This window comes from Panthera leo, chromosome C1 (genome assembly GCF_018350215.1).
Source record: "Panthera leo isolate Ple1 chromosome C1, P.leo_Ple1_pat1.1, whole genome shotgun sequence".
NCBI lineage: Eukaryota > Metazoa > Chordata > Mammalia > Carnivora > Felidae > Panthera > Panthera leo.
Genome location: NC_056686.1, coordinates 53350583 through 53370199, shown reverse-complemented (window position 1 = coordinate 53370199; position 19617 = coordinate 53350583). Strand labels below are relative to the sequence as shown.

Genomic DNA, 19617 nt, shown 5'->3' with positions numbered 1-19617 from the left:
TATTTAAAGTGCATGACGTGGTGACCAAGACCAAGATAATTAACACGACCATCACCTCACATAGTTAACTTTTTTTGTGGTAAGAACGCTTAAAATCTACTTTCAGCAACTTTCGAGTATTATTAACTACAGTTACCATGCTGTACAGCAGATACTCAGAACTTATTCTCCTTATAACTGAAAATTGTACCCTTTGATCCACATCCTCCCATTTTCCCCTCCCCCTGGCTTCTGGAAACCACCATTCTATTCTTTGTTTCTAGAAATCTGCTTTTTTGTTTTGTTTTGTTTTTAGATTCTACGTATAAGTGATACCATACATTATTTATCTTCCTCCGTCTGGCTTATCTCACTTAACATAATGTCCTCCAGTTTCATCCTGTTATAGCAAATGGCAACTAATTCTTAAACAGGGCATTATTTTCCTACAGCTTTGTTTCTGATCTGCTTTTCTAATCACTCTCTATTTTTCTCATTGAGTGATCTCAGTCATGACTTTGGCTTTAGCTACCACTCACATGCTGATGAAGCCAAGGTTCATATTTCTAGCCCATACTTCTTTTCTGAACTCATGCACTGATCCTTATGCACACCTCCACTAGGGTATATCCTAGGAACTTCAAACTTAATATGACTGTAGATGAGCTCATTACCTTTTCACTTAAAGAAGCTTCTTGCATAGTATTCCCTATCTAAATTGGTGGGAAGCACCATCTCCCTAGTTGCCTAAGCTAGAAACCTAAATGTCTTCAAGATATGTCCTACTGCCTTTCCTTCCATGTTTGAAGAGTCATAAGACCAGTCTATTCAATCTACTATTGGGTTCTCTGTGCCCAGTGTCACTAGTAATGCAGATCTTCCCCCATTTCTTGCCATTTCTTACCAACTTGCCAGCTTCCCAACTGGTCTCTCTGCTTCCAGGCTCTTATCCCCTGACCTTATTTTCTGCACTGAGTCTAGAATGATCTTTATGAACTACATATCCAGTCCTGTCACTTCTACAGTTAAAATTCTCCTCATTTCCATCAGAATGAAACCCACACTTCTTAGGAAGGAACATATTGTCCTTCCAGATTAGGCCCTACCACTTCTCTGACCTCATATTCCATTACTCCACGCAGGCAAAATATATTTCTTCTTTTCTAAACCAATCACAAACACAACCTTAATCTGTCACGTTTTCACTGATGCCCATGCCTTTGTATGTGATTCACCTTCTGTACAGTCAATGCTGGCAAAATTCTATTCAATCTTTTTTTTTTAAATGTTTATTTTGGGGGGGGAGGGGCAGAGAGAGAGGGAGAGAGAGGATCTGAAGCCAGCTCGGCACTGACAGTGGCAAGCCCAATGGGAGGCTTGAACTCAGGAGCTGTGACATGACCTGAGCTGAAGTCAGATGCTCAACCGACTGAGCCACCCAGGTGTCCCAAATTGTATTCAATCTTAAAGTCACAGTTTACTCTTACTAGCCTCTTCTCACTGCCTGTGCTCCTAGCTGTTGCTCAGTTAGGTGCTTCTCCTCTGCATTCTGTGTTGCCTTAATACTTGCATGCATCTTGGTCATTCCCTTATAATTTTAACTCAGCTGATTTTTCTTCCCCTTATTTGTAAGGTCTTTGAGACCAGGGTCTGTGTCTTTCTTTGTCCCCAGAATCTAGCTTGAGATCTTATAATAAATATTCTTCTAAAAGGCATGGAGGGAAGAGAGAAATAATTGAGTCCAAATGTGTTGAAGAAGAATGCAAAAACTAGGAGGAGGATGAGGCCAGACACAATGGGGAAAATAGGCTAGATGTCCTGGGGCCCCTTCCAACCTTGAACTCTGATGAGTGTCTAGGATGAGAAAACTGAAAATTAATAATGAAAGAGGACTTATGTTTGATTCATCTCATTCGTCTTTTTCCCTCTTTTCTCTGTTCTACAAAGAGAAGGAAGATCTATTCAGACCCTATAAGTCGATGGTTTTACAGGGGCCATCATTTAATTATTTGCCTGTTAAAGCCCAGTAATGCACAATCCATCATTCGTTGCATCCTTTTCCCTATTACCTGCCTTTTCATAAAGGGAGAAAAAAGGGAATGAAAGACTTACTGGAGGAATATATGATTGTTTAATTTGGGCCTCTCTTCTATCCTCTAATAACCCAGCAAACTGGTAATTCTTATTCCTTTCTATATTACAAAGGATATATTATCCCTGCCCATTCTACTGCAGGAGAATAATGGTGTGGGGAAGGAAGAGAAAGGGACATTATTTTTCCAGGCCTCTTTTCCAACAAAGAGGGAAAAGCTAGCTATCACCAAAAGGCTGTGTGTTTTTCTAGGCATGGAGTCTTTCTCTTCAGTGATATCTAAAATCCTCAGGTGAACCCAGAAATTCAACTTTTGGAAATACCTTCTATAAACAAAAAGTATGAATAAATAAGAACATCAATACATGACACTTACGCAATGTATTATTTGAAAGGGCAAAAGACAAAAATACCAGAAACCACTTGGATATGTATTATAGAGGAATATATAAATAAAATGTGGTATATACAAACTATGGTTATGATGCATAAAAATAATAAGTTAAATCTATATGTATTTGTCCAGAGACATGTGAATGAAACACAGATGAAGAGAAAGCAAGATATTTTATGAGTTTATACAGTCTCATTTCAAAAAAGCATGACAAAAATCTCTAAATATATGAATATATATATACATGTATACAGTGTATGTGTACATAGATATATTGAAGCACACACACATAGATAAGGTTGTGACAGATACATACCGAAATATTCACATTTATTATAGTGGAGGCAGCAGATTAAGCAAAAGAGGATACTGTTGACTGTTTTACACAATGGTATTGTTTGATGTGTTGCCTCAAGCTGGCTTTACATTTGTACTTCAGAGTGAAAGCCCGAATTTTAAACACACACACACACACACACACACACACACACACACACACACAGACTTTGAAGATGAAAGTCTTCAACTGATGCTTTTAGTCTAAAAACCATTCTAAGAAGTAAGATTCCTTTGACTCCTCTGAAAGGCTCCCCTGGTTAGCTTGTTATAGCGGTATACCTGGAGAAAAAGGGAAAAACGGAGGCTAACATCCTCTGGCTGGACTGCAGAAATCTTTTCTTCAATTGACCAGCCTGCTGAGTAACAGCACGGAGGGCTGTGGAAGCCCAGCTCTGGAATGGTCCAACAGAACTCTGTGTTCTAGGGGAGGAGAAAAGTAGAAAAAGGCAGCCTGATTGCCTCTTGGCTCTTAGCCAAAGGAGTCGCTCGCGGTGGGAGTGGAATTTTTCCATGGCAAAGGAAGAGGAAAAATCAGATCACATTTCCTACAGGCAGAGCCTTATTTATTCAGGAAGATCTTGGGGCCCTTGCTGTTCATAATAGGAGTGTGTTCACTGGGTCATGCCTTGATTTACACTGTTAGAAATCTTTTTTCTTTTCTTTTCTTTTCTGTTCTTTTCTTTTCTTTTCTTTTCTCTTCTCTTCCTTTCTTTTCTTCTGATCTTAAGTTTTCAGGTGTTGCTCCCTAAAATGCAAAGGTTCTAGAAAAGTGCCATGCGTGGTCATTATTAGACTAAGTGCAAAATGTGTTCTGTCATTTCGTAGGATCCTCACAACAATCCCTAGGAAAGATTTACTGGCTGTGTAACCTTGGATCAGTCACTTAGCCCCTCTAAGCCTCTGTTTTCAACCTCTGTGAAATGGGGATAACAGCACCTCTCTCACATAAGGTTTTTTTTTTTTATTTTTTTTTTTAATTTTTTTATTTTTTTTTTAATGGTTTTTTTTTTTTTAAATATATGAAATTTACTGTCAAATTGGTTTCCATACAACACCCAGTGCTCATCCCAAAAGGTGCCCTCCTCAATACCCATCACCCACCCTGCCCTCCCTCCCACCCTGTCCTCCCTCCCACCCCCCATCAACCCTCAGTTTGTTCTCAGTTTTTAACAGTCTCTAATGCTTTGGCTCTCTCCCACTCTAACCTCTTTTTTTTTTTTTTTTTTTTTTTTTTCCTTCCCCTCCCCCATGGGTTTCTGTTATGTTTCTCAGGATCCACATAAGAGTGAAACCATATGGTATCTGTCTTTCTCTGTATGGCTTATTTCACTTAGCATCACACTCTCCAGTTCCATCCATGTTGCTACAAAAGGCCATATTTCATTTTTTCTCATTGCCACGTAGTATTCCATTGTGTATATAAACCACAATTTCTTTATCCATTCATCAGTTGATGGACATTTAGGCTCTTTCCATAATTTGGCTATTGTTGAGAGTGCCGCTATAAACATTGGGGTACAGGTGCCCCTATGCATCAGTACTCCTGTATCCCTTGGATAAATTCCTAGCAGTGCTATTGCTGGGTCATAGGGTAGGTCTATTTTTAATTTTCTGAGGAACCTCCACACTGCTTTCCAGAGCGGCTGCACCAATTTGCATTCCCATCACATAAGGTTTTTGAGGATTACATGAGATAATGGATACAAGGTATATAGCAAATAGCTAATGTGTGATACATTATCAGTTTACTCAAAATAAATCTCTGTCTTAAGTTCTTACACTATATATGCAGCTTACTCACTCGACATCGCATTCGATCTGAAAAGCAGAGACAAAGACGAATCTATGAAACTTCTAGTGCTTATATGAAGAAAACAAGACCCAGGAACTAAAATAACCAGAGAAACAGAAGATCAAGGCTGCTCTGCAGAAGACCGCTCAGCTGGCTATCTCCCTGGCATAGTGCCAGGCCCCGGAATGAGCAACACGCAGCCTGCAGTTATGAAACATTGATGAGACAGACAACCACCGGGTAGGGCAGGCGATGCCTCCAGACTAGGCTTCCACAGCATCGGGAAGATAAATCCCAAGCACCAGCAGTCAGGAAAGAAGGAAGGTGGGTTTGGGGGCATTTAATCCGTTCATTTATTCAATAAACACTTAGTATGAGCCAAAGGCAGTATTCGGCCGCTGCCCATACAGAAAAGAGGATTGCCACCCAGGCGCCGCTCACAGTCTAGTAGGGAACACGAGAACAAATCTCTGAAGGACAATGGGGTAAGTGTACAGATGGTCCGGGCCAAGTTTAGTGGAGACACAAAGGACCAGAGAAGACGTCAAAGAAATGATGCTTTTGTTTCTCAAATCTTACACTTGAGCAAGGGGGCAAGATGTTATGTTTCAAAAGCACTGGGCTGAGACTCAGAACACAGGAGTTCTAAACCCTTCCTGCTTCTCTTTGGCTTTTGCACAAATATTTTCACCTCTTTGGGCTTTCGTGTTTCAAGTGAACTACATGCTTCTTAAGGCTCAGGCAGTGACCTAAACTCTCTGTATGACTAAGTTTCCTTGACGGTAAAATGGGGATAGTAACAATACTTCCCTCAGAGGATGAAGTGGCTTACTATTTGTAAAAGTACTCAGAACAATGCCTGATTCACACAAGCTTAACTAAAAGAAACATAACGATCCTAATGGTGTGCCGCCAGGTCCCGGTTGTAAACTTCTTAGTGAAAAGAATTAAGAGACACTTCCAGGACCCTATAAGTCCCAGCAGCGGGCCCTGTATCATCCACCATGTTGCACACCATCCACCCACCTTGTTGTCACCATCTGCCGACCCTCAGGCACCTGCTGCAGCTTCTGTTTCTGTAGAACTATTCCCATCACAATGCCTGTGACCTCTTCACCCGCGGGTCTTTCAGTGTCCTGCTCTCCTCCTCCCTGGACTTGTCATGTTCTCTATCCTACCTGGGGAGCTCCCGCGCATGGATCTCACTCTCAGCACTGCCATTTTGACTTTTGACACAATATATTTTTATGTTTACTTAGAGAGTTCCCACTTATTCCTAGTTTGTACAGAGCTCTGCACAAAATGTAGAGTTTTAGGGGAGGCTGGGGAGCTCAGTCTCTCTCTCCCCACTCATGCTCCCTCTCTCTCTCTTTCTCTCTGTCTCTCTCAAAATAAATAAATAAACATGAAAAAACAACAACAACATAGAGGTTTAAGTAGGTCTCCCGTTTTTCTGATAAAGTGACTAAATGAGTCATAAAGTAATGGGCTGGAACAATACTGCTAACTACAAATTAAGTAAATTAATTGCATTCCTAAAACAAACATTTTTATTTTAGACATTTCTTAGTTGAAAGTTATAGTCCTTAGGAGCGCCTGGGTGGCTCAGTTGGTTAAGCATCTGACTTCGGCTCAGATCATGATCTCATAGTTTGTGAGTTCGAACCCCGCATTGGGCTCTGTGCTGACAGCTCTGTCTGGAGCCTGTTTCAGCTTCTGTGTCTCCCTCCTTCTCTGCCTTCCCCTGCTCATGCTCTGTCTCTCTCTCCTTCAAAATAAATAAACATTAAAAAAAGAAAAGAAAAGAAAGAAAGTTGTAGCCCTTGGAAATTAAATTAAACAGGTAGTCTCTAACATTCAATGAATGGATGGGGTTGTGGAGAACCTTTGTATTGAGTTGTTCAAAAAGAATCTATGTGTGTATGTCTCAAGAATGTTGTGCTTTTATTATGGCAAGAGATAGGAAATCTGTTAAAATTTAAGTAAGGCCATTTTTCACTTCTGAAATATTCTAAATAAATTTCATTCTAATTTTATTCTAAATAAAATATTCCTCTACTCCCTCTTCCTGTCTTACCCAGCCCTCTTTACTCCTCATCGTGGGCTTTTTCAGCAGGCATTGTCCACTGGACAGAAGGGGCTCCTCTGTCGTGTGGACAGAAGGGGCTCCTCTGTCTCCAGCCCTAGCTTTACAGAAATCTGGGAATCTGGGGTTGGGCTCCACCCTGAATGTGCTAGGAGCCTTGGGACCCTGCTTCAGCGACCCTCAGATGCCTGCCCTCCAGAATCATGATCTCTTGCCCCAGATTCTGCAACTGCATGAGGACTCCAAATTTCTCATTTATACTTGAATTCTTCACCAAGACTGAGAGCTATTCTTGAATCTCTGTCTACTTATTTGGATCTTCACATCCTACTTAACTCTTGATGGAATCCCAGCTGTCACTAGTTGTAAGACCTGAGACAAGTGACCTTCACTTTCTGAGTCTCCATATCCTTTTTTTTAGTTCAATATATTTTATTCATTTTCAAGTACTTAAGATCTATGCTTCTCTTTCTCTGTGATCAATGGCATAAACTGAGATGCCAAAACCGTGTTTTCTGTGTGATTTTCAAGAGGGATTGAACCTGCAACCTGTGTCACATTGAAAGAATGATAGCATAGTGAACTAAGCCCCTTAAAAGAGAAAGATAGAAAGGAAAGAGAGAGGGAAAGGAGGGAGGAATGAAGGGAGGGAGGGAGGAAGGAAGGAAGGAAAGAAGGAAGGAAGGAAAAAAGGAGAAAGCAAAGAAGGAAGGAAGGATCTCTATCTTCTGCATCTCCTCAGAGCTGTTGAGAGGATATAATGTAGTGTGATGGCTAGGTACGGGCGTGGGTATAGATTAGGATATAAAGAGAGATACCTAAGTATTCAAGAAACATTATTGTCTTCTCTGCCTGCTTTTCACTCATTTCAGCTTCAGGCGCCATGTCCATTGCTTCAAGCTTCCTCGAGTCTCTGTGAAAGCCTGGTTTCTCGTACCTTCACAACCAGTCCTAGGTGTCTTCCGGCCCCTATTCTTTCATCTTCCTTCCCAGCCTGCACCACTGACGTCCATAACAAGATCCCCAGGTGATTTCTGAATGCACTGCACATTGAAAAGCGCTACACTAGATTATTCTTTGGAGTTCAACTCAAAGTCATCATTCTATAAAGTGCCACTGATCCTCCTATCCAACCTGTCCACATACCTCCACTTGAGCACTGTTATTTACTTTCTCCTGTGCTCCCATCTACCCAACCTCTCACCCATCCATCCACCCATGCCTCCACCCATCCTTGAAACTGCAAACACAGCGAGGGCTTGTCGTGGCAAGGCATTTTCCTTACTGACAAAGATAAAAAGATAAATCCTACACTCTCCTTTCCCTTGGAGAGCTCCAGTCTTGTGGAGAAGGTAACTAGTTTATAGAAATTATAGGCTATTGATGCATGTTATTTACTCAGCAGTCATAAATATTTACTTTTTGCTAGGATAAGAGTTTGGACAGGAGGCTAGGGAGCACAAAGGCGGATGGGTACCCGACTCAGCAAAGGAAACCAACATTGACATCCAAGTTGTGCTAATCTTTAAGTCTCAGCCTATATATTCCTCCTCCAGGAAGCCTTCTCTGATGTCTCTCTACTACGTGCTCTATGCTCTATCCCACAGGAACCAGCCTACCAAAATGCCAAGGAAACACATCCCCAGTCTTGGAATAGCATGTGCAAAAGTCTGCAGGCTGAAAATATCATGGAGCATGCGGTACATGTATTAATATATCCCCCACATGGCAGTGATATCTGTACATATCTGCCTCCCCTACTCATCTGTGAGTTCCATTAAGACAGGAGTAATGACTTGCTGACCTCTATATTTCCAGCACCTACCATAGTGCCTGGCATATAGTAGGTGTTCAATAAATATATGGACAGGACAGCAACAAGAAGATAGGTTTGGAGAGGAATTTCTTCTGGATTTAGTTCATTGTTCATTATCTTGGACTCCCTTCTAGAGCAGTAGGATAAGACCACATAGAGAAAATAGGTTTTGGTTTAAAAGACAACAGATATTGTTCTAATTAAAGGAAAAAAGTACAGATTATAGCAGGTATATGAGTCCTCTGTAAGCTAAAATTATCATTAAAAAAATCTATCTCATTCATTGGTAACAAAGGGTGGAGAGGAGAAAGTACAGAGGTGGCCAAATAGTAAAACATGAGCAGATGTTTTTGGTTTTATTGTCTCTCCAGTTTCAAGTCCAAGGCCACATATGTCCTTCACTAGAGACTCATATGTATGTCTTGGTTATAGCCCCAGTGTTACATTTCTTCTGCATGTAGCAGAGAGTAGGGTGCCTCTTCTGCTCAATGCTGAGAAGGGAGCCTGAGGTCAGCTGGTTTGTTCTGGTTACTTCAGCTGATGTTGAGAGAGACTTAATTCCCATGCCCTTTGAAAAATTTTACCAAGATTATAAACTTTAGAGTCAAACAGACATTAAAAATCTACTAGCCCTCCAGTTTCCAGCTGTAGTCCTCGGCTCCATTAGAGTATTGCAAGAGGTCCATGAATTTATATTGGCACCCCGCACTGGGTGTAGACAGAATTATGGTTACACCTTGCCCAAATAGATAGTATTTTACAAATCATAGTATAGTGGTTCAGAACACTGACTCTGGAGCCAGACTGCCTATGTTTGAATCTCATCTCTACCATTACAAGCCATGTGTCTTTAGGCAAGACACTTTTTGTGCCTCAGTTTTTCCATCTGTAAAATGAGTATAATAATTATACCTCTCTCATCAGATTAAATGAGCTGATATTTATAGAGTGCTTAGCCTGGCATCTGGAACATAATAAGCACTATGTAAATGTTGGTTAAAGAAAACAAAAAATAAAATAAAATAAAATAAAACTGGTTGTAGCATATCACAATTCTTATAAATAATTGTTTGTATGTATACTTAAAATTGTCTATAAGGGCATAAGAAAGCCATGCTGGCCTTTTTCTTAATGACATTGACAGTGCTGGGAGAGCAGCTTGCCCAGGGTGTTTGATGGATACTATTATGTGGGGTAGGCTGTCCACCTCTTTCCTCACTGCATCCCTCTGCTCAAGAACCTGTTATGGCTCCCTATTGCTTACTACACCAAATCCAGCTTCTCTGACAGAATTTCAAGGCTTCAGGTTATTACCTGACCACATTTGGTCTCTCTGTCCCATGCATTCTCAACCAGGGCAATATCGCCCCCAAGGGAGCAAATATCGGTTCTTGGGGATTGAAAATAATCTTCCCCTTGTTATGTCTATAGCACACAAACAGACCCATAGTATATAACTGATGTACAATATATCTGTGGTATTAAGATTTCACTGGAGAAGCATCATTAGGAAAAAATGTCCAAAAAGGTTTCAGGGCAATAATGATTAAAACTTTAAGAAACACTGATCTAGCCTTATTTCCCTCAAGAGAAAGAACACTCACAGCATAAGGAGTTGGGGAAATCACTTTGTCTTTTCTTTGGTTTCCTAAGGAGTAAAGTAAAGGAGACCTACCCGTGACCTCTGAGGCCCTGTCAGCCCTGACAGTAGATGCCCCCAAGAATCGGGTCCTCAAAAGGTGACACGTGTACTCACCCCAAGCCTTTGCTGCTTCAGGACTGAGTTTCATTCCCACCCACCGGCCTTCATTTACTCTTGTCATTCCCCTCCCACACACTCCCAGAACTTCTGTCTTCTCCTCCCCTTTTGAGGCTCTACCCCTTTCACATGCTTCCATCTCCCAGGCAGTGCTGGCCAGGGTGTCTGAGATGGGGTTTGAGTGATGGATGGCTTCTGAGAGCTCTGGGAAATGAGATTTCTAACTACCTTCCGCCCCGGCTCCCCCAGCATGGTGCTTGGCATGAAATAGACACTTGGTAAGTATTTACTGAGTCAAAAATGTATGAATGCATGAATGGATGAATTATATTTCTGTATCTTTCCCTTTTCTCCTCCGCATCCCCATTCATAACGCTCAAAGCAGCAAAAACAAAACACCCCAAAACCATTGGACAGGGAAGGTCATTGTAGTTTGGGTTTCTCCAGAGGAAAACCATGAAACAAGGATCAGAGAGTGAGTTGTCTATTTAGGAGGTGACCCCAGGAAACACTGGCAGAGGAGTGGAGAAGTGAGGTGGAGAAGGAACAGATACCAATAAAAATTGTGATATTAAACAAGTCGTCACTATAGACAACCAGAGCTTAATTTGACTGGAGAACTCTGGGAATCAGTGTAGTTACCCTGGTAAGAGAGGAAGGAACTGGGGTACTTATCCACCAAGTTCCATTAGACCATGGTTGAGAGCTGTTCCCAGGGGGCACTAACCCCATGGTGGTCCCAGCACGCAGAGTTGAGGGCATAGTGGTCATTGGCATCTAGAGAATGTTCTCTAGAAAAGAGATGCGGGCACCAGAGACTATGGCATCGGTTAAGGCCAAAGGGTATGGGGGGGGGGGGTACATACAGTATCTGCTATAGGGATACAGTGAGGAGTGAGGGAGAAGGCCTGCTTGAAACCTTTTCTTTCTTCCCTACCCCAGGTCCTAAGCACAATCCCTCCCAAACTGATAAAAGGACTATCTTACTTATATGAAACACCTGACATTTTTAAATTCTTCTTTCACCTCTCTAAGGCATCAGTCCTAAGAAGATACCCCTACAAAGTTGTGCAGTTCCAGAGGGGGCCCCAATATCCATCTCTGGCTAGGGTTCCTGGAATTAGGAGGTGTCCTGCATGAAAGGCAGGGAGGCCCCCAGTGCTGGTTATGGGTGTGTATTACTCTGTCTCCATTTGGCAGATAAGGAGACCTTAATCACCCTTTAATTTGGGACAGAATGAACGAGGAGATAAGCACTTCCACAGAGGCCAGACTCTTCTCCAGGAGGCACTGTGTTTAGGATGTGGTGGTCTTGTTGCAAATGGGACTCTACTCGGCCAGGTCCTTCCTGTCCAGTAGGACCCACCAAACCTAAGCCACTCCTGTCCCCACACTGCCCTGTGTATAGCCCTGAGCAAGGTCAGAGGCAAGGAAACACAGCTCCTGACACTCCATCCCAAGGAGAATTGGGAAGAAAAGGCCGTGAGCTTTAGACACTAACTTCCTGGAAGGCTGCGGCCAAACCATTTAGCCTCTCGACCCTCATTTGCCTCATGTATGAAATAGTTCAGCCCTCCTGTTGACACAGACAGATAAGGCATAAGGGAGTGTTTTGTCAGACTGTAAAGTACTATAAAAAACACTATCACTGTTGTCATTAATAACATCTCCTTCCTGTAGGTCCCGATGTGCTTATGTCAGAATCATACAATAGCACTTCCACTTTCTCCATCACTGTGTTTCAGCTGACTCACCCGTCCCTCAGGTGCCATATTCTCTCCTGTCCCCACGCCTCTGCATCCTCTGCAGGAGCAGAGGCTCCTGCTTCCTCCTACTTCCTCCCTCCTCCTCTCCCAGGACTCTGCTCCCTGGGGCACATCTTCCAGACATTCCTTCCTGACACCATCCTCTTCAGTCTGACTGGGATGTCCCCCACCTTTGCGTGCCCATGGTTCCCTGGCGTCCCCTTTGTTGTTTTTTGCCTTCTTTGTCTCCTCCACCAAAATGGACACTCCTGCAAAGCAACAGGACTCTATCAGTTTGCTAGGGCCGCCATAACAAAATACCACAGACTGGGTGGCTTAAACAACAGAAATGTATTTTCTCACAGCTCTGGTGGCTGGAAGCCCAAGATCAAAGTGTGAGCAGGATTAGTTTCTCCTGAGGCCTCTCTCCTTGGCTGATAGATAGCTGCCCTCTGGCTGGGTCCTCACAGGGTCCTGCCTTTGTGCATGCCCCTGCTGTCTCTTTGTGTCCAGATTTCCTCTTCTTGTGAGGACACAAGTCAGATTGGATTATGGCCCACTCTATTGGCCTATTTTAACTTAATCACCCCTTTCAAGGCCCTGTTTCCAATTATAGTCTCATTCTGAGATACTGGGGGCTAGGGTTTCAATGAACTTGGGAGGATATAATACAACCCATAACAATATGTGTGCACTGGATATGTTTTCTCTTTCTTTCTTTCTTTCTTTCTTTCTCTTTTCTTTTCTTTTTTAAGGTTTACTTATTTATTTTGAAAGAGAGAGAGGGAGAGCCAGAATTCCAAGGAGGCTCTGTGCTGCCAGCACAGAGCCTGACACAGGGCTCAAACTCACGAACCATGAGTTGATCTAAACCAAGATAAAGAATCGGATGCTTAACCGACTAAGCCACCCAGGCACCCCATGCATTGCATATGTTCTAAAACTACATGTTCTAGAAACAGTTTGTTAAAGAGATATTATGAATTAAATTATTTGGCTAATTTTTATTTCAGATTTAAACTCTCTTTGATGGGAAGACCAAGAATTTGGGATTACTAAATGTGTAACTGGCTTGAGAAGGACTTTGAGAGCTGCTTTAGTGGAACTCCCAGAATTATTGATGCTACTAGGTCTCAATCAACATTTCCAGGTTCATTTTCAACAAGACTGCAACCCAAAATTCTGTTATTTCACTTTGTATTCCCAGTCCAGCACCTAATTAGCATTCAATCATTGCTTTTTTTTAATGCAATGAAATCAATCACCACAAAGCCCTGCCCCTCCCTTGCCCCTCCCCTCTCACTAAGCATCATCCTTTTCCCTACACTTATCTCACTCTTTTGTCTCTACACGTGGCATTGTCTCAGTCCCTTCTGGTGAAAGTCAACACAGTCATCAAGTCCATATGTATATGATGCAGATACTCCCTCCTTTATTCTTTTGTTGCACATGTACATCCTACTGCTTAGTAGATATCAGAACATATTTTAAAGGTCAGTTTTCCTGTGGTGGCTGGCTGGCTCAGTCAGTAAAGCATGCAACTCTTGATCTCAGAGGGTCACAAGTTCAAGCCTCGTGTTGGGCATAGACTCACTTAAAAAAAGTTAAGGGATGCCTGGGTGGCTCAGTCAGTTAAGTGTGCAAATTTGGCTCAGGTTATGATCTCGCAGTTCATGCGTTGGAGCCCCGCGTCTGGCTCTGCACTGACAGCTCAGAGCCTGGAGTCTACTTCAAATTCTGTCTCCCTCTCTCTCTGCCCCTCCCCCGCTTGTGTGTGTGTGTGTGTGTGTGTGTGTGTGTGTGTGTGTGTGCGCGCGCGCTTTTTCTTTCAAAAATAAAAATAAAAACATTAAAAAAAATTAAAGTTCAGTTTTCCTGTTTCCCTCACTATGCTTTATACTCCTTGAGGGCAAGAAAAATGTTCTATCATACAGTAGGCACTTAGTAAATGTTAGCTAGGTAAAGTGGTCTGCAATTGCCTGCAGTGGCTTGGGGGGTGGTCATACACATAGATGAAACCAAGGAATAAATTTGCCTTAGCCCTGTGTTTTTCCCAGACCCCAAAACACCCACAAGCCCAGCCTGACTCCAAGCCAAGGAGAAGAAAATGATCCTTTCATCATGAGATTCCAAGACCCTTAGGTCTACTGGTCAAAGAGTGCCCAAAGCAAAATGCAGCTTTGGAAGTTAACTCCTCCGCCTCCCCCAGCCCACTCTCCCTCCTACAAGCCGCTCTGCCCTCTGAGAAGCACAAGGAACTTCTCAGCCCAGGTCTCCAGATGCACTAAAGAATGAACAAGAATCATCTGTCTTTGAGAAATGTACGTGACATTTGACAAATCGACGAAAAGGAGGGATATTTTGTTATGTATGTAACTGGAAGAGAGAACACAGAATCACTAATAATTGTGTCTAGAAGGTGATATTACGAATGGTTTTACTTTATTCTGTAGAATAAGTTGCATTGTTTACATTTTCTACAAAGAGCACGCTAGAGTTGTATAATTAAGAATAAAGATACACATTATGATTAGAATAAAGCCCCATCATAGCATCCTTGGGGCTAAAATTCCATTGTGTTAAGTGTGGTGTGGTGCCTTGGTGCTGTGAGGTTACTGAAATGACCAGGGCAAACCAGAGCAGCCAGCCAGGGAGTATTCGGTTGATGCCATCCCAACCTGTCTCTGCCCTGGCTGTGTTTGGGACTTGCAACTGGTGGTAAATAACAGTAACAATTTGCAGACTCTTCCAACTGGGTGACCCGATACTGGGGACATCAGGCCGCCTGTAAAACAGAACTCTCTGCCTTCCTATGCATACCTTCTTCTTTGTTTTCTATACATACCTTCTCAGAGGAGAGATGGGGTGATGATTTGGGAAGTGGCAAGGTCAATTGCCTCATATCTGAACTTGTGTTATGAGGGACAGTTATTACTGTGGGAGTTGTGGCAACTACAAAGACACTCAGGTTTCCTTCAAGAAAGAAGTTGATGCTTGCCTACCAGGAGTACAGTTAGCTGACAGCTTCTGGTTGTGGGCCTCTTCAGGATCTGTCTCAGCTATTGAGCTGAGGCCATGCTCTTTTTTCAGCAGCCCCAGCCAACAACTAAATATGGTGGAGATACTAGGGCCTGGCTGTTTTTGCCTGAAATGGCACTCTTCTAATGGGCAATCTTTATTCCAGAGATTCCCTGTGCATTGTCCAAGACTTTCTCAGATCTACATCATGGTCTGAGGCTCTTCTAGCACAACGATGCTTTTCCCCCCTTGTATCTTCTACAGGCAATTATCCCCAACAAAACTCTTACACTAGTAACTCTGGTTGAGTGGACCCTCCTGACAAAGTTTTACACACACACACACACACACACACACACACATAGGTAAAGAACTGAGGGGTATGACTAACACCTAAATCATCCATGCAGCATGGAAAGACGTACTCATTTAGCTAACATAGTTCTGTGCATAAACATTGTTCCTATCCCTCAACAAAGCCCTGTCTAACGAGGAAAACAGAGAGAAAAATAAACCGGCAAAATACAGTGTGGTATCTTTGTGTGTGTGTGTGTGCGTGCTTCTAATTGTTTAAGTAAATGGAAACTTCTAATGAGTTCCCAATGTTCTCATTCTACTGTTTTCTTTAGTTGGGTGAACATCCTCCTGCAATCTTGTTCTTGCTTATTATTTTGCTTTGCAAAGTCTTTTGCTACTGACACAACAAAGTTAAACTCGAATGCACATCCAATTGGGGAATTCTAATAAATTCTAAGTTGGGGATTTGAATTAATGAGTTCCTGAATAACAGAGTTGATCATATTGTCTTTGGAATTTCAGTTGCTGGTGTTCTGTTGGTTTTGGCCCTGGAATGACTGATGATCAGCATATCTAACGATGACAGTAATGACTGAAGTCCAGAAATAAGACTTAAGCCATAGTCACATTAAAGCCAATAATAATAAGCATCTACCCATACATTAAAGCCTTCACTCACTAATTTTACCTGTAACCTGAGAAACCACAGCAAAAGATTGCTGAGAGAAGAACCAAGAAGAACACAAGAGAGAAGCCAATATTCTGTAGCATTGCAGTTGGATTTTCTCTGTTCTAAGAAACTCTAAAAGGATTTGTTGCCACATTTGGGGAGTTCACAGCAAGGTAGAAGTTGAGCCAGGTATTGGTCTTCTGAATTGCTTATAAAAGCGCCTGAATTGTATCTTTGACACAGAAGTATGCCAGTCTTCTGGCATTTTATATATTTTTACACATTATATATTATAGTTTTATATTTTATATATTGTCTTTTATATTATATATTACATGTTGTATATATATCTTCACATATTGTATGTGTGTGTGTATTTATATAAAAGAGATATCTCTATATATCTATATATCTCTATAATCTCTATAGGTAAATATAGTTATCTCCATATATATATATATATATATATATATACACACACACACACACACACACACACACAGAGAGAGAGAGAGTAAGTATATATAAATATCTCCATTTTTTAAAAAATCTGGATCCTTGTTCTCAGGGCCGTGTGGAAGTTCCAACACCTCTCCACCAAGATTTCTGTGGTCTTGCTCCTCCTAAGAGTGGCTGGAAGTCTCCTTCTATGGTTCACTTGGCCTCCCTGCCACCAGCTTGATTCCTCTTGTCCACTCTGCACACTATCAGACCTCTGAGGCTGCTCTCCTTTCTGACTCTTTGTACCTCTGCACGCCCATATTCTTTCTCCCCTTCATTCTTCATAGCGGTACCAACACCAGGCTGTGTAAATTACGAACTCTTCCTGACTGTATAAGAATAACAAAAGCAGGTACAGGGCAGCACAAACAGGAGTCAGCTAAAGAATTCCTCTAAATCAATAACAAAAGACAACCAGTTTTGTTTTGTTTTGTTTTGTTTTGTTAATAGAGAAAAGAACCAGCCTGGAGCTGAGAGTGAAGGCTTCATTACCAAATCTCTCCAGAAGAAAAGGAAGAAGGCTCAAAGTGAAATGATAGAAAGGGTTGATGGCAGAGGAAGGAGAATTACTCAAGCTCCTACATGAGCCCTTTACCCCATCCCCAACCCCTACCACCAAATAAATACCTGCCCAAGTCGGGCTGCTTCAGGGCTACTGAGCCTTCCAGAATTTCCATACTGATTGGTCAACGTTGAAAATCTGAAGAGATGCCACGTAAGAAAAAGAAACTAAACAGGCCATGATGGGGTCAAGTCTTCCTACTAGGTCTGCATATCCTGTGACAGACCAGGCCAGGCCTTTGGAACAAGGTCCTGACATCCAGGGGGACTCGGAGGCTGTGAGTGTGAGGCAGCTGGCAGAAGACATGGGCGACTTGGCACTCAAGGGGGCAGATGGACAGGCAGAGGCAGGCACCCCAGACAGAGAAGCTAGCAACCAGCCTGAGAGCAACAATGAGACCACCTTGTCTTAAGTCTGACATGCCCATGGGGGGTGGAAGAGACACCTGCTGTCCCTGCCTGGTCAGGGAGCCCTGACACTGGCCCGGCTGCCTCTTCTCTGTGCCCCTGTCCCAGGCAGGCTAGGCCAGAGTGAAAAGGCAGAGGCCCAGAGAATGGAGGCCCAGAGGCCACTGAGGCCCCTACCCCGGGAAAGCTCTCCACCGGCACCCTCAGGTTCCACTTGCCCACCACCTCTCATCTTGCACTGGTACATTTTCAAGACCTTGTGGCTGCAGGATGAGATTTATTCAGTGGGCACCCGGGTAAACAACCCACTCCCCCCCCACCCCCACCACCAGGAATGTGCCCCCACAGGTGGCCTGGGCAGCAACCACATCCTAGCTCTGTCTCCACTTCTCCATGTTCAACCTTCTGGGTCATTACCTTCGTACCCCTTTTTTAAAAAAACACTTTTAAACTTTTTAAAAACTTTAAACCTTTTTTTTAGCAGAGAAGGAGGGAGCTGACTTTTCTTTTTCTTTTTCTTTTTTTAGAAGGTGTTGTAAGCTAAACTGGCCATCTATGCAGCTTTGCTGTTCCCTCATGGAGCTCCACAGATCCATTTCTAGGGAAGGGCTGTTGTGCTCAAAACTGTCTGATCAACTCTCTGTCCTTTCAACCAAGATAAGTGATAACTAGGACCCAGGAAATAAATGCTGATAACTTCTAGGAAAAAAAATAAGTAAATAAAAATGGAGAAAAGACATGATTTCAAAACAGACATTTCAAAAAAGAAGATATATGAATCATTAGTAAGCACATAAAATAGTAACCATAGGTGTCTGTGAAAATACTGCATAAATTCCTATGGATACCTCATCATTCGTCAGGGAACACAAATTAAAACCATGAGGGATGCCTGGCTGGCTCAATCTGTGGAGCATGTGACTCTTGATCTCAGGGTTGTGAGTTCAAGCCCCAAGTTGAGTGTAGAGATTGCTTAAAATAAAGAAATTAAATTAACAACCACCACCACCACTACCACCATAGGGTACCATTTCATACCAACCAGAATGGCCAAATTTTAAGGGATGACACGATCCCAAGTATTAGCAATGATGTAGAACACCTGGAACTTGCATACATTGCTAGTGGGATATATGATGGTACAGCCACTTTGATAAACTGGCAGTTTGCTATAAAGAATATACCTATCCTAAAACCCAGGAGTTTCACTTCTAAGCATACCCAAGAGAAAGAAAACGTATGTTCACAAAAGACTTATTCAAGAACATTAATAGCATCTTTATTCATACAGTGAAACCATTAAACAAACCACATATCAGCCAAGAGGAGAATGGATAAGCAAATTGTGGTATTTTGTGCATAATAACAAGAAGAACCACTGATAGAGATATCAACATTGATGAATCTCAAGAATGGTGCATTGAGTACAAATGAGTACATACTATGTGGTTCTATTTGCAAATTTCATATGGAATTCAAAAAACAGAACTAATCTCTGCTGATATAAATCAGAGCCTCTGTTACCGAGGGTGGAGGTGGGACAAAGTGACAAGAAAGGGACACTTTCCGGGTAACGGGAAAGTTATTTTAATAGGGGTGGTGGTTATAAGAGAATAATCAATTGTCAAAACTGACTGACGTGTGCAGTTTATTGCATTAAATTGTACTGAACAAAATCCTAATGCCTAAGCTATACTTTAGTCCAAGTAATCAGAGTGTCTGGGGATAGAATGTAGACACCAGGATTTTTTAAAAGCTCCCCAACGAGGGCCTCACCTTCCACAACTGAAAACTCTACCATGGTGTTTCCATTAAAAACAAAACTAAACAAAATAAAGGACTCTATTTGTGTCTTTGAAAGGAGGCAAGTCAAACCTGAGCCAAGTTAAAAAAAATACTTTTTCTCCCACTCTATTCATATTTTTTAGATCACCACTGACAACGAAAAAGAAAGGCAGGGCACTAACATTTATTAAATATCTACCATGTGCCAGACACTATATTCTGCACTTTATACTCATCATCTAATCTTTGGAACAATCCTTTTGGTAATTATTACCGACATTTTGGAAAAGAAATCCTGAGAGTCCAAAAAGATAGGTAATGTGCCCAAATTAAAAAAAAAAAAAAAGCACGATGAATAAAATACAAGTGCATTTG

At 42.1% G+C, this 19617-nt stretch overlaps 1 pseudogene; it reads left to right on the top strand.

Annotated features, from left to right (window-relative positions):
* The first annotated feature begins 5076 nt into the window (after positions 1 to 5076).
* LOC122225899 lies at positions 5077 to 17703 on the top strand (annotated as a pseudogene).
* Positions 17704 to 19617: the final 1914 nt, after the last annotated feature.